Here is a 12,883-nt window from a genome sequence, read left to right as displayed (position 1 = left end):
ATAAGTTGTTTTTTAAATGTTTGATAAAATTCACATGTAAAACCATCTGGCCCTGGGGAATTTTGCCTAGGGAGTTCATTGATGGCATGCTCAATTTCTTTTTCTGAGATGAGGTTCTTTAGAAATTTTACTTCCTTTTCTGTTAACCTGGGCAGTTTATGTTTTTGTCGATATTCATCCATATCTCTAAGGTTGTCAAATTTATGGGCATACAATTGGGCAAAATAATTCCTAATTATTGTTTTGATTTCCTCTTCATTAGAGGTGAACTCACCCTTTTCATTTTTGATACTGGTAATTTGATTTTCTTCTTTTTTTTAATCAAGTTGGCCAAAGGTTTATCAATTTTGTTGGTTTTTTCATAAAACCAGCTCTTTGTTTTATTTGTTAATTCAATAGTTTTCTTGGTTTCAATTTTATTAATCTCTCCTTTGATTTTCAGTATTTCTAATTTGGTATTTAATTGGGGGTTTTCAATTTGCTCTTTTTCTAGCTGTTTCAGCTGTATGCCCAGAGCATTGATCTCCTTTTTCCCTATTTTATTCATGGAAGCATTTAGGGATATAAAACTTCCCCTAAGAACTGCTTTTGCTGCATCCCGTAAGTTTTGATATGTTGTTTCATTATTGTCATTCTTTTGAATGAAGTTATTAATTGTTTCTCTGATTTGTTCTTTGGCCCACTCATTCTTTAGAATTAAATTATTTAGTTTCCAATTAGTTTTTAGCTTATTTTTCATTGGTTCTTTGTTACAAATAATTCTTATTGCATCATGATCTGAAAAGTGCTCTGTGACTACTTCTGCCTTTCTGCACTGGATTGTGAGGGTTTTATGCCCTAGTACATGGTCAATTTTTGAGTATGTGCCATGTACTGCTGAGAAGAAAGTATCTTCCTTTTTATCCCCATTCAGTTTTCTCCAGAGGTCTATCATACGTGCCTTTTCTAAAATTCTGTTTACCTCCTTAACTTCTTTCTTATTTATTTTGAGGTTAGATTTATCAAGTTCAGAAAGGGGGAGGTTGAGGTCTCCCAATATTATAGTTTTGCTGTCTATTTCTTCCTGTAACTCCCTTAACCTCTCCTCTAAGAATTTGTATGCCTTACCACTTGGTGCCTATATGTTAAGCAATGATATTGCTTCATTGTTTATGGTGCCTTTTAGCAGGATATAATGTCCTTCCTTATCTGTTTTAATTAAACCTATCTTTACTTTTGCTTTGTCTGAGATTAGGATTGCTACACCTGCTTTTTTTACTTTAGTTGAGGCACAATATATTTTACTCCAACCTTTTACCTTTACCCTGTGTGTATCCCCCTGTTTCAAATGTGTTTCTTGTAAACAGCATATTGTAGGATTATGGTTTTTAATCCATTCTGCTATTCACTTCTGTTTTATGAGAGTGTTCATCCCATTCACGTTCAGAGTTATGATTTCTATCTGTGTCTTTTTCTCCATCCTATTTCCCCCTGTTCATGCTTTTATTTCTCCCTTTCCCCTTCTCCTCCTCAACAAAGTTTTGCTTTTGACCACCACCTTCCTCGGTTTACCCTCCCTCTTTATTCTCCTCCCTTATCTTACCGTTTCCCACTTGCTACTTCTCCCCTCCCTTCTGACCACTCCCCTCCCTTTTCCCCCCCTTCCCCTCCTACTTCCTGTAGGAAAAGTTAGATTTCTAAACTTATCAGGGTACATTATTCCCTTCTTGAACCAGATCAGATGACAGTAAAGCTCAAATACTGCTCTTCTCCCTCCCTTCTTTCCCTCTACTATGTTTTTGTGCCACCTCATTTGGTGTAATTTACCCTTTTCTACTACCTCCTTACCTCTTTTCTCATAGCCCTCCCTTTATATCTCTTACTTATATTTTTTATCTTTACATCAGTTAATTTATACAGGCATTCACAATCTATGTGTATCCCTTTCAATTGTCATAATAACTGTACCATTCTCAAGACTGACCTACATATGTATATATATAAAACATACATAAGATGATATAATCCCACATAAAGATGCAAACAACCTGCCCTTATTGGTTAATAAGTTTTGTGGGTTTTTTCCCCCTGGTTACCTTTTTATGTCTCTCTTGACTTTTGTATTTGGAAATCAAATTTTCCATTGAGTTCTGGCCTTTTCATCAGGAAAGTCTGGAATTCCCTTATTTCATTGAATGTCCATTGCCTTGCCTGAAAAATTATGCTTAGTTTTGCTGGTTAGTTGATCCTTGGTTGTAGTCCCAGCTCCTTTGCCCTTTGGAATATCATATTCCAATTTCTCCTGTCTTTTAATGTGGAAGCTGAGAGATCCTGCGTGATCCTGACTGTAGTTCCACGATATGTGAATTTCTTTTTTTTGGCTGCTTGCAGTATTTTCTCCTTGAGTTTATAGTCCTGAAATTTGGCTATAATGTTTCTTGGTGTTTTCAGTTTGGGATCTCTTTCAGGGGGTGATCGGTGAATTCTTTCAATGACTATTTTGCCCTCTGGTTCTAGGACCTCTGGGCAGTTGTCTTTGATAATTTCTTCGAAGGTACTGTCAAGGCTCCTTTTTTCATCGTGGATTTCCGGTAGACCAACAACTCTTATATTGTCTCTCCTGGATCTATTTTCCAGGTCAGTTCTTTTCCCAATCAGATATTTCACATTTTTTTCTATTTTTTCATTCTTAACATTTTGCTTTAAAACTTTTTGGTGCTTAATAGATTCATTAGCTTCCACTTGCTGAACTCTAATTTTTAATGAGTTAGTGTTTTCATTTTGCTTTTGAGGCTCCTTTTCCAATTGGTTGATTTTACCTCTCAGGGTGTCATTTTCTCTATTTAGATTCTGAATCTCCGTGGCCATTTTGCCAATCTTATTCTTTAGGGACTTTTCCAGTTTTTCCATGTTTTCTTTTACCTCCCTAATTTGGTTTTTAAAATCCTCCTTTAGCTCTTCCAGCAATGCTTTTTGGGCTGGAGACCAGTTCACATTACCTTTTGAGGTATCAGACACGTCTATAGTATCATTACTGAACTCTTCCGTATTGGTATTTTGATCCTGCCTGTCTCCATAAAAAGAATCTATTGTCCTCGGTTTTTTTTTTTTGTGTGTGTGTGTGTGTGTGTGTGTTCTTCTTCATGTTTGTTGGTTTGCCTTTTCCTGGCTTTACAACAAATTTCTGCCTTTGGGGCTCAGGGCTCTCTGTCCCAGCTTTCTTATTCTGAGGTGTGGGGCAGGGGTCTGGTTCCCTGACTTCTCACTCCCTATGGGTGCTCTCCAGCACAGTTGCTTTTCAGCAATGGTCTCAGCTGTTTGTTGTTTGAGCTGATGTCTGGCACTTCCCCTGGGGGAGCAAGATTACGTCTGGGCTCCTGGTGTTGACCCCCGTCGACTCTGCCCCTCTGGGACTAATGAACTTATACTATTTGACCACTGAAGCCCCACTTCTTTCTCCTCTGTTCCAGCGTTCTTTTTTTTTCCCCCGAGGAATTCTCTGGGTGAGGGGGGGAAGGATTGGAGCCGTTTGCCTGGCCATTATGTCTCCCAGACTCCGTGTTTCATTCCTTCAGGCTGCAAGCCTCAGGCGTTGGTGTTTTCCCGGTTGGTGGCGTTTCACTGCCTCTCGTCGCTTCCACAGACTGCCGTCCTGTGTTGGGAGGCTTGGGGATCTCTGCTGGTTTTGGGCGCCCAGCTTTCTCCCAGCCTGTCTCCCACATGGATTTCCTGGCCGACCACTTCCGCTTTGGTCTGGAGCAGCTCCCCACGCCGAGCCCTCTCCGAGCCTACAGATTCGTGCCTTCGGCCTTTCAGACTCTCCTGGCTCAGAAATTTGCCCCACACAGACTGCTGCAGTTTCTGACTCTCTCAAATCTGCTCAAATTCACTTTTTTATAGGAATCTGACAGACCTTGTGAGAGAGCTCCAGTAAGATGCTGCCTTCATGTGGCCATCTAATCCAATAATTTTTAAGTTATTTCTCCTGGATCTATTTTCCAGGTCAGTTGTTTTCCCAATCAGATATTTCACAATATCTTCTATTTTTTTCAGTTTTTGGTTTTGTTTTATTGATGCTTCATGTCTCATAAATTCATTAGTTTACTCTTGCTTAATTCTAATTTTTAAGGAATTATTTTCTTCAGTGAATTTTTTTTTTTGTGTGTGCCACTTTTCCCCATTTGGCCCATTCTGCTTTTAAGGAGTTCTCTTCAGTCAATTTTTGCTTATCTTCTTCCCTTTGCCCAATTCTGCTTTTCAAAGATTCTCCTTACTGGATTTCTGTATCTCTTTTTACCATTTGGCCTATTGTGTTTTTTTAAAGGTGTTATTTTCTTCAGTATTTTTTGGTGCCTCCTTTACCAAGCTGTTGAATCTTTTTTCCATGCTTTTCTTGAATCGTTCTCACTTCTCTCCCCATTTTTTCCCTCTAACTCTCTTACTTGATTTTTCAAATCCTTTTTGAGTTTTTCCATTGCCTGAGATCAATTTATATTTTTCTTTGAGGCTTTGGAAGTAGGAGGTTTGCTTTTGTTTTCTTCTTCTGAAAGTGTGTTTTGATTTTCCTTATCACCATAGTGGCCTTCTATAGTCAGAAATTTTTCTATAGTCAGAATTTTACTTGCTAATTTTTCAACCTATTACTTGCCTTTTAAGTCTTTGCTAAAATGGGACTCTCCTTTCAGGGTGGAGGGAGCACTGTCTCAAGCTTCAGGGGTTTTGTGCAACTATTTTCAGAGATACTTCTATGAACCTATAAGTTTTCAGTGTTTCCAAAGTGATATGGCCTAAGGATAGGTATGTTTGTTACTCTCCTGGTCTGTCCTCTGTTCTGTGAGAAAAACTACTTTTACCTGCCCTGGAACTGTGATGAGGGTCACTGCTCCTCTATGGCCACAAGCTCTGGCATGCTAGTGCTCCTGCTTGCCCTAGATTATCACCTAGAACTGTAACCTGGATCCAAGTATGGGAAATGTAACAAATTCCTGCCCCCACTGCCAGCCAGGAGACCCCTGTAATGTCCTTCTGACCAGTTGTCTCACCCCCTTCCAGTCTGTGGGCTGAGAGTTCTTATAGTAGCCTCTGCTGTTGCTGCTGATTCAGTCACTCCCAAGGCCTACTCCAGCATAGTCTGCATTGTGCTGAGCTCGACCCTCACTCGAGTGTGACAGACCTTTCCTGCCAACCTTCTAAGTTGCCTTAGGCTGAAAGGTTGTTTCACTTCACCCTTTTGTAGATTCTACCACTAGAGAATTTGTTTAGAGGCATTATGTAAAGTTGTTCAGAACGGTTTTGGGGAGAGCTAAGCCAAGTCTCTGCCTTTTCTACACCATCTTGGCTCTGTCCTCAGTGATTATAGTTTAACTGACAATAAAGGACTGGTTACTGATATGGAAGTCATTTAAAAATCAGCTGTCTTTGTATGATAAAAACATTTGTTTGTTTTCATAAGGATAAAACTCAAAGGCAAATAATAATAAAAAAGTAACTAAAGATAAGTGTGCAATCAAAACATCTTTAATCTGACCTATTTAAGGGACTTTTTGATTTTTAAAAAGATGCATAGATAAAGGAAAACATATTAACCTGGACTTTTACCATTTCCTACTAGTTTATTAATGTAAAAGGAAATAGTCATTGATCCACAGTGTCATCCATCTAGCACTTGATTTCCTTTTAAAGTTGAGAGATATGGCCATCAAGAGGAATAATGGTTTCAATAATAAAACTTCTTTGCAAAATTTTGGAGGAGGATTGTAGTATGTCAGCAATAGGACTTCTCTACTTATGACTAAATGAGAGGTCATATCTAAGCCCTCTTAATTTGAAACCAGTAAGAATCCCACCAAAGTCCATGAAAAAGAAAGGAAAGAAAAAGAAAGAAATTACCAAAAAAAGATATGTTCATGGGAAAATCAGCTGACATTAGGTGACAGATGAAGTATATATCCGGGCTTGGAGTCAGGAAGACCTTACTTAAAACATGACCTCATATACTAGCTCTGTGTTCCTGGGCAAGTCACTCAACTTCCATTTGCCTCAGTTTTCTCATCTGAAAAATGGTGATAATAATACCACCTACCTCCCAGGGTTGTTGTGTGGATCAAATGACATAATAATTGTAAAACACTAAGCACAGTGCCTGACACATAGCAAATTCTATATAAAGTCAGCCATTTTATCATTATTAAGAAATCAAAATCTCCTAATATAGTATAGAAATACTAGGGGGACAATAATGAATGAAAACATTTCCAGAAGAAGAGAATAACTGCCAAAAACCAAAGAACTTTGAAAGAGACTGAAATGGTCACAAGAACACCTAGGTTGCTGAAGTGGCAAATAAATGAATTGAGGTAGTCAAAGTTAAAACTCTTAAAGAAAATCTTGAAGGGGGGAATCAATGGTTTATAATAGATACTAGTGATATTTTTTTATGAGGATAAGAACTCAGATATTCCTGACTCCAAATCTGTGCCTACTACATATATCATGCTGTTTTTTTTCTTTTTTAAATTTATTTAATATATTTAGTTTTCAGCATTGATTTTCACAAGAGTTTGAATCACAAAATTTCTCCTCATTTCTACCCCCCACACTCCAAGATGGCATATATTCTGGTTGCCCCATTCCCCAGTCAGCCGTCCCTTCTGTCACCCCACTCCCCTCCCATATCCTTTTCCCTTCCTTTCTTGTAGGGCAAGATAAATTTCTACTCCCCATTGCCTGTGTATCTTATTTTCTATTTGCATGCAAAAACTAATTTTTTTTTTGTTTTTGAACATCTGTTTTTAACACTTTGAATTCCAGATTCTCTCCCCTCTTCCTTTCCCACCCACTCTCTCTAAGAAGTCAAGAAATTCAATCTAGGCCACATGTGTATCATTACGTAAAACCCTTCCACAATACTCATGTTGTGAAAGACTAACTAAATTTTGCTAATTCCTAACCTATCCCCCTTTATCCAATTTTCTCCCTTGACCTGTCGCTTTTCAAAAGTGTTTGTTTTTGATTACCTCCTCCCCCATCTGCCCTCCCTTCTATCATCCCTCCTTTTTTATCTTCTTCCTCCTTCTTTCCTGTGGGATAAGATACCCAATTGAGTGTGTATGGTATTCCCTCCTCAGGTCAAATCTGATGAGAGCAAGATTCACTCATTCCCCCTCACCTGCCTCCACTTCCCTTCCTACAGAACTGCTTTTTCTTGCCACTTTTATGTGAGATAATTTACCCCATTCTGTCTCTCCCTTTCTCACTCTCTCAATATATTCCTCTCTCATCACTTAATTTGATATTTTTTTAGATATCATCCCTTCATACTCAACTCACCCTGTGCCCTCAGTCTATATGTATGGATATATATACACACACACACACACATACACATGTATATATGTGTGTATGTATGTATATATATATATACACACACATATACATATACACACACATATATGTGTGTATATATCTATCTATCTATCTATATATATATATATACATTTATATACACATGCATATTCCCCTAAGCTACCCTAATACTAAGGTCTCATGAATCATACACATCATCTTTCCATGTAGGAATGTCAACAAAACAGTTCACCTTTAGTAAGTCCCTTGCAATTTCTTTTTCTTGTTCTTTTTCTTGAGTACTTTTTCATGCTTTTCTTGATTCTTGTGTTTGAAAGTCAAATTTTCTATTCAGCTCTAGTCTTTTCACTGAGAAAGCTTGAAAGTCCTCCATTTTACTGAAAATCCATATTTTGCCTTGGAGCATGGTACTCAGTTTTGCTGGGTAGGTGATTCTTAGTTTTAATCCTAGCTCCATCGACCTCCAGAATAGCATATTCCAAGCCCTTCAGTCTCTTAATGTAGAAGCTGCTAGATCTTGTGTTATTCTGATTGTATTTCCACAACACTCAAATTGTTTCTTTCTGGCTGCTTGCAGTATTTTCTCCTTGATCTGGGAGCTCTGGAATTTGTCGACCATATTCCTAGGAGGTTTCTTTTGGGGATCTATTTGAGGAGATGATCTGTGGATTCTTTCAATTTCTATTTTGCCCTGTGACTCTAGAATATCAGGGCAGTTCTCCTTAATAATTTCTTGAAAGATGATATCTAGGCTCTTTTTTTTGATCATGGCTTTCAGGTAGTCCAATGATTTTTAAATTATGTCTCCTGGATCTATTTTCCAGGTCAGTGGTTTTTCCAATGAGATATTTCACATTGTCTTCCACTTTTTCATTCCCTTGGTTCTGTTTTATAATATTTTGGTTTCTCATAAAGTCATTAGCTTCCACTTGCTCCAATCTAATTTTTAAGGTAGTATTTTCTTCAGTGGTCTTTTGGACTTCCTTTTCCATTTGGCTAATTCTGCCTTTCAAGGCATTCTTCTCCTAATTGGCTTCTTGGAGCTCTTTTGCCATTTGGGTTAGTCTATTTTTTGATGTGTTGTTTTCTTCAATATTTTTTTCAATTTTGGGGGGGTCTCCTTTAGCAAGTCATTGACTTGTTTTTCATGGTTTTCTTGCATCCTTCTCATTTATCTTCCCAATTTTTCCTCTACTTCTCTAACTTGCTTTTCCAAATACTTTTTGAGCTCTTCCATGGCCTGAGACCAGTTCATGTTTTTCTTGGAGGCTTTTGTTGTAGGCTCTTTGATTTTGTTGACTTCTTCTGGCTGTATGTTTTGGTCTTTTTTGTCACCAAAGAAAGATTCCAAAGTCTGAGACTGAATCTGAGAGCATTTTCGCTGCCTGGCCACAGTCCCAGCCAACCTACTTGAACCTTGAGTTTTTCAGCAGGGTATGACTGCTTGTAGGGTAAAGAGTACTTTGTTCCAAGCTTGAGGGAATGTGCTGTTGCTTTCAGAGTTATTACAGCCAGTTCTGCCACACCAGTACTCCTCCTTCCCCAAGAACCCCCAACCTGGACTGCACTCCTGCTCTGATCAGGCACTTAATTCCTCCCACCAGGTGGACCTGGGTCCAGAAGCAACTGCAGCTGTAGTTCTGTAGTTGCCCCACCTCCACTGCCCCCTGGGGTAGTGGCTGAACTGCAAACTCCTTCCACTCCCGCAGCTTTTCCCTCTAACCTTCTCCGTTGTCTTTGGTGTGTGTGGGTTGAGAAGTCTGGTAACTGCCACAGCTCACTGATTCAGGGCACTAGGGCCCTCGCTGCCCAGCTCCTGGTCTGGTTGGTCCTGCCGCCGCCCATGCTGGGCTCTGCTCTGCTCCACTCCCAGCTTCTTGCATGATAGACCTTACCCAGAGACCATCCAGGCTGTCCCAGGGTGGAGCCCTGCTTCCCTCCGCTATTTCATGGGTTCTGCAATTCTTCTTTGTTGTCTTTGGTGTTTGTGGGTTGAGAAGTCTGGTCACTGCCACAGCTCACTGATTCAGGGTGCTAGGGCCCAAGCCGCCGGGCTCCCAGTCTGGTTGTCCCTGCCGCCATCCCAGCTGGGCTCTGCCCCGCTCCGCTCCCAGCTCCGTGTGCAATAGACTTTACCCAGAGACCATCCAGGCTGTCCTGGGCTGGAGCCCTGCTTCCCTCTGCAATTGTGTGGGTTCAGCAGTTCTAGAATTTGTTCAGAGACATTTTTTATAGGTTTTTGGAGGGACTTGGCAGGGAGCTCATGCAAGTCCCTCCTTTCCAGCCACCGTTTTGGCTCTATCAATACTAGTGATTTTTAATGAAGTAGTTTGTGTAATGAAAAAGAGAATGTAGGAGATAGGACTTTAAAAAAACAGTGATGGAAAAAGACTCATTTTATAGATATTTTAAAAAGTTCAAAGAATGTACCTATAAGCCAATACAACAACTTGAAGATAAAGCTTAGTCAGATAATCTAAGAATCAGCAGTCTCAGTCTCACATTAAAAAAAAAATGATGCACAAAGAATCATCCAAGAAAATTACTCCTAAATTTTGGAACTAGAAAAAGTGTGCATTGACAGTAGCCATAGGATATCAGTAATAAGAGAATGAAGAGGAGTAGAGATTCAGCACAATCAGAAACATAATTTTCAAACTCCTCATCTTTCTGGTTGAAGAGGAAATCTTTCAAACAGCCAGAAACAGAGGATACATAGCAAAGAACTCCAATTCAAAGTGCTCATGACTACTCATCAAAAAGAAATAAAAGGAATTATTAAAATATGATTTAGAAAAAGCAAAAATAAAAAGCTTCTACCTGAATATATCCTTTAAATTCAAATAGGACACTTATAAGGGTAAAATAATACTTTAATAAAATGTATTATTTTCAATTTTTGAGTAAATCAGATGTAAACCATCATTAAGATGCAAAAACACAGTGAATAAAAGTAATACTTAAGAAAGGTATTTGTATTTAGGTTCAAGAAAATAGATTGGAAAAGTTAGCAGTCCAGCGTTTAAATGCCATAAGGACGTCTCCCCTTTATGACTAAAGTAGTTTGAGATTTTTTTTTGCACAGGTAATTTTCTTCTCACTGTGGGTGTTGACAGTGCTCATAGATTGTTGTTGGAAAAATTCAGAATACACATACCTGAATGTTGTCACATTTTTTACATCACAATTCAATAACCATTTAACAGTTATAGTTACTAAATACAGGGAACAATGGTACAAATGGTACAAATGTTTACACTTTTTCCACATGAACAAGGTCTTTGTGAACAATAGTAATGAGTTTACTGAAGGCATAACACTAAAACAATGAAGAAAAAACTTTTTTTAAATATACTAATCTATTTATAAATAAACTCTTTTCTTTTTTCAGTACACATTTACAGACCTGATGAATAAAAAGCAACAATACATATACTCTTCTTTGAAAAGAAAATATCAAGAGATGGACCACTATGGAAAAATTCACCTAAGGCAAGGGAATAAGAAGCAAGCATGGGATTAACAGAGAGTTAAAAGTATAGGCATGTTTCAACCTCATTTCTGTTCATATACACCAACACTAGGGTAGAATTGTCAGTACTGGGAACCATTTTTATTTGATTTCCAATAGATTGCAATCAATTTTGGAGTACACATAGGAATAATATTCCTGTTGACTGAGATTTAAGCCTGGAATATCCATGGAAGCACGAATAATAGCTGCTGCACTATTGTCCAGGTGTTTGTATAAATCATACAGTACTTCCCTCAGTTTCTTCATGGTTTTCTTATTAGGCTGAAGTAGCATTGCCTGGAATTTCACTTCCAATCCATAACATAAAACAGACTCAACAAAAACTCTTAATGCTTTCACATGAATCCATGCTATGAAAACTTCACTGAAATTCACTTTCAGCACTGAACTAGTTGTCCAAACTGCTTTTTCTTGTCAGTGGAGAGTCTGGTCATCTCTTTGTTTTCATTTCCTCTTCATTATACTGAAAATCATGGACAATGAACTTGTTTTTTTCTGGCTTTGTGTCTGAAGTCATCCACCGCCTTTCTAAACAAGGGGACATTGCATGGGTAACTATCTTGGCCCTCTAAAAGAACTTTGCTAGACCTTGGGACTACCATCTCAGCCAATACTTCATACTTCTTTACCCAGTCATTGTGGTTTAATTTTGGAACTACTGCCAATAATGTGATGAGATACTCTGAATCAAGGACAAAGTCATCTTTCTTTAAATTTCCTCTAGGCTTCTAGTTAATAAACTTCCCACATTCTTTTTTTCCAAATTCTGAAGACTGCCTCTCTTGTTATTATATACAGGTGCTCGGACTTTCAAGTCATTGTCAGTTTGATTTACTCCCTTGGCAATTATTTCAAAAATATTTTTCAGTGACTGCTTGATTGGATACTTAGCCATATCCCATTGGAGTCTTGTTATGTATGTAACCAAGTCAACTCCGTTGGCCAACAGGTTTTCTTGAACTTTATTTCTACTATCTTCTAGCACATTAGCCATACATTGGGCCACTTTCTTAACAACTCCTTCCAGAAATGAATCCAGTTTGGCCATTTTGTCTGATAATCCAACTAAAATATCCAATGTGCCAAACTTTAAGTCAAGACTGTTGAACTTTAAATTAATGGAAAGGTCATTACTTTTTGTTATTGCCTCACGTAATTTCTCCCATGTTTGCTGGCATGTTTTCTCCCCAGGAGCTGATATAAGCCAGACCTCACTCATGCTTATCAAGGAATTTTTCCAAAATAGTATCGATACAGAGGTGCCGGCAAGAAGAGAGAGAGAGAGAGAGAGAGAGAGAGAGAGAGAGAGAGAGAGAGAGAGAGAGAGAGAGAGACGATGGAGGCAGGAAATTCAGGAGGACTCAGCAGCTCAGTTCTCCATCTCCCTGCTCTTGGGCTCCTCAGCCATAGCACTGACCTACATGAGTCATGTGCCAAGCCCCAAAAGTTTGGGATTCTAACTTAGGCTAAGAGTCATTGCAGAAACAAAAGACAGCCTTATGATTTGGGTGCTTTGAGAAAATTAGCTTAGAGAAAGAGAAAAGGAGGAGAAAGTAGGTGCTTAGTATTTTTTTAAATCAGAGAATTTGATTTCAGAGAAAGAAACATTGTGGGGAATCATGGAGTTATGAACCACATGAGTAGCTAAGATTGGAATAGTAAGCATATACATATACATACACACAAATACATACATATATACATATATACACACATATGCATGCATGTTTACTCTCATATATAGCGATGGGGAGAGAGGGAGGGAGAAAGACAGAGAGACAGACAGAGATAGAGAGAGAGAGACAGAGATACAGAGAGACAGAGACAGAGAGAGAAAGAGAGAGAGAGAGAGGAGCAGAAAAATGATCCAGTGATTTGGGTAGAAAGGAAATGGTAAGAGATGAAAGTGGGATAAGAATGATCAAAGAATAAATAAATTTCAGAGAAGTTATGATTATTTCCTTCTCTCTTTTTTGGAACAGATAATATAACAGGATTTCATTG

The 12,883-nt window shown here is 38.5% G+C and overlaps 1 pseudogene; it reads right to left on the bottom strand.

Moving 5' to 3' along the window:
- Positions 1-10,957: 10,957 nt before the first annotated feature.
- On the bottom strand, positions 10,958-12,098 carry LOC118855539 (annotated as a pseudogene).
- Positions 12,099-12,883: the final 785 nt, after the last annotated feature.

The sequence above is a fragment of the Trichosurus vulpecula genome, chromosome 6 (genome assembly GCF_011100635.1).
Source record: "Trichosurus vulpecula isolate mTriVul1 chromosome 6, mTriVul1.pri, whole genome shotgun sequence".
Taxonomy (NCBI): Eukaryota; Metazoa; Chordata; class Mammalia; order Diprotodontia; family Phalangeridae; genus Trichosurus; species Trichosurus vulpecula.
Note: the sequence above shows the minus strand (reverse complement) of the source record. Positions and strands in the feature narration are given on the sequence as shown.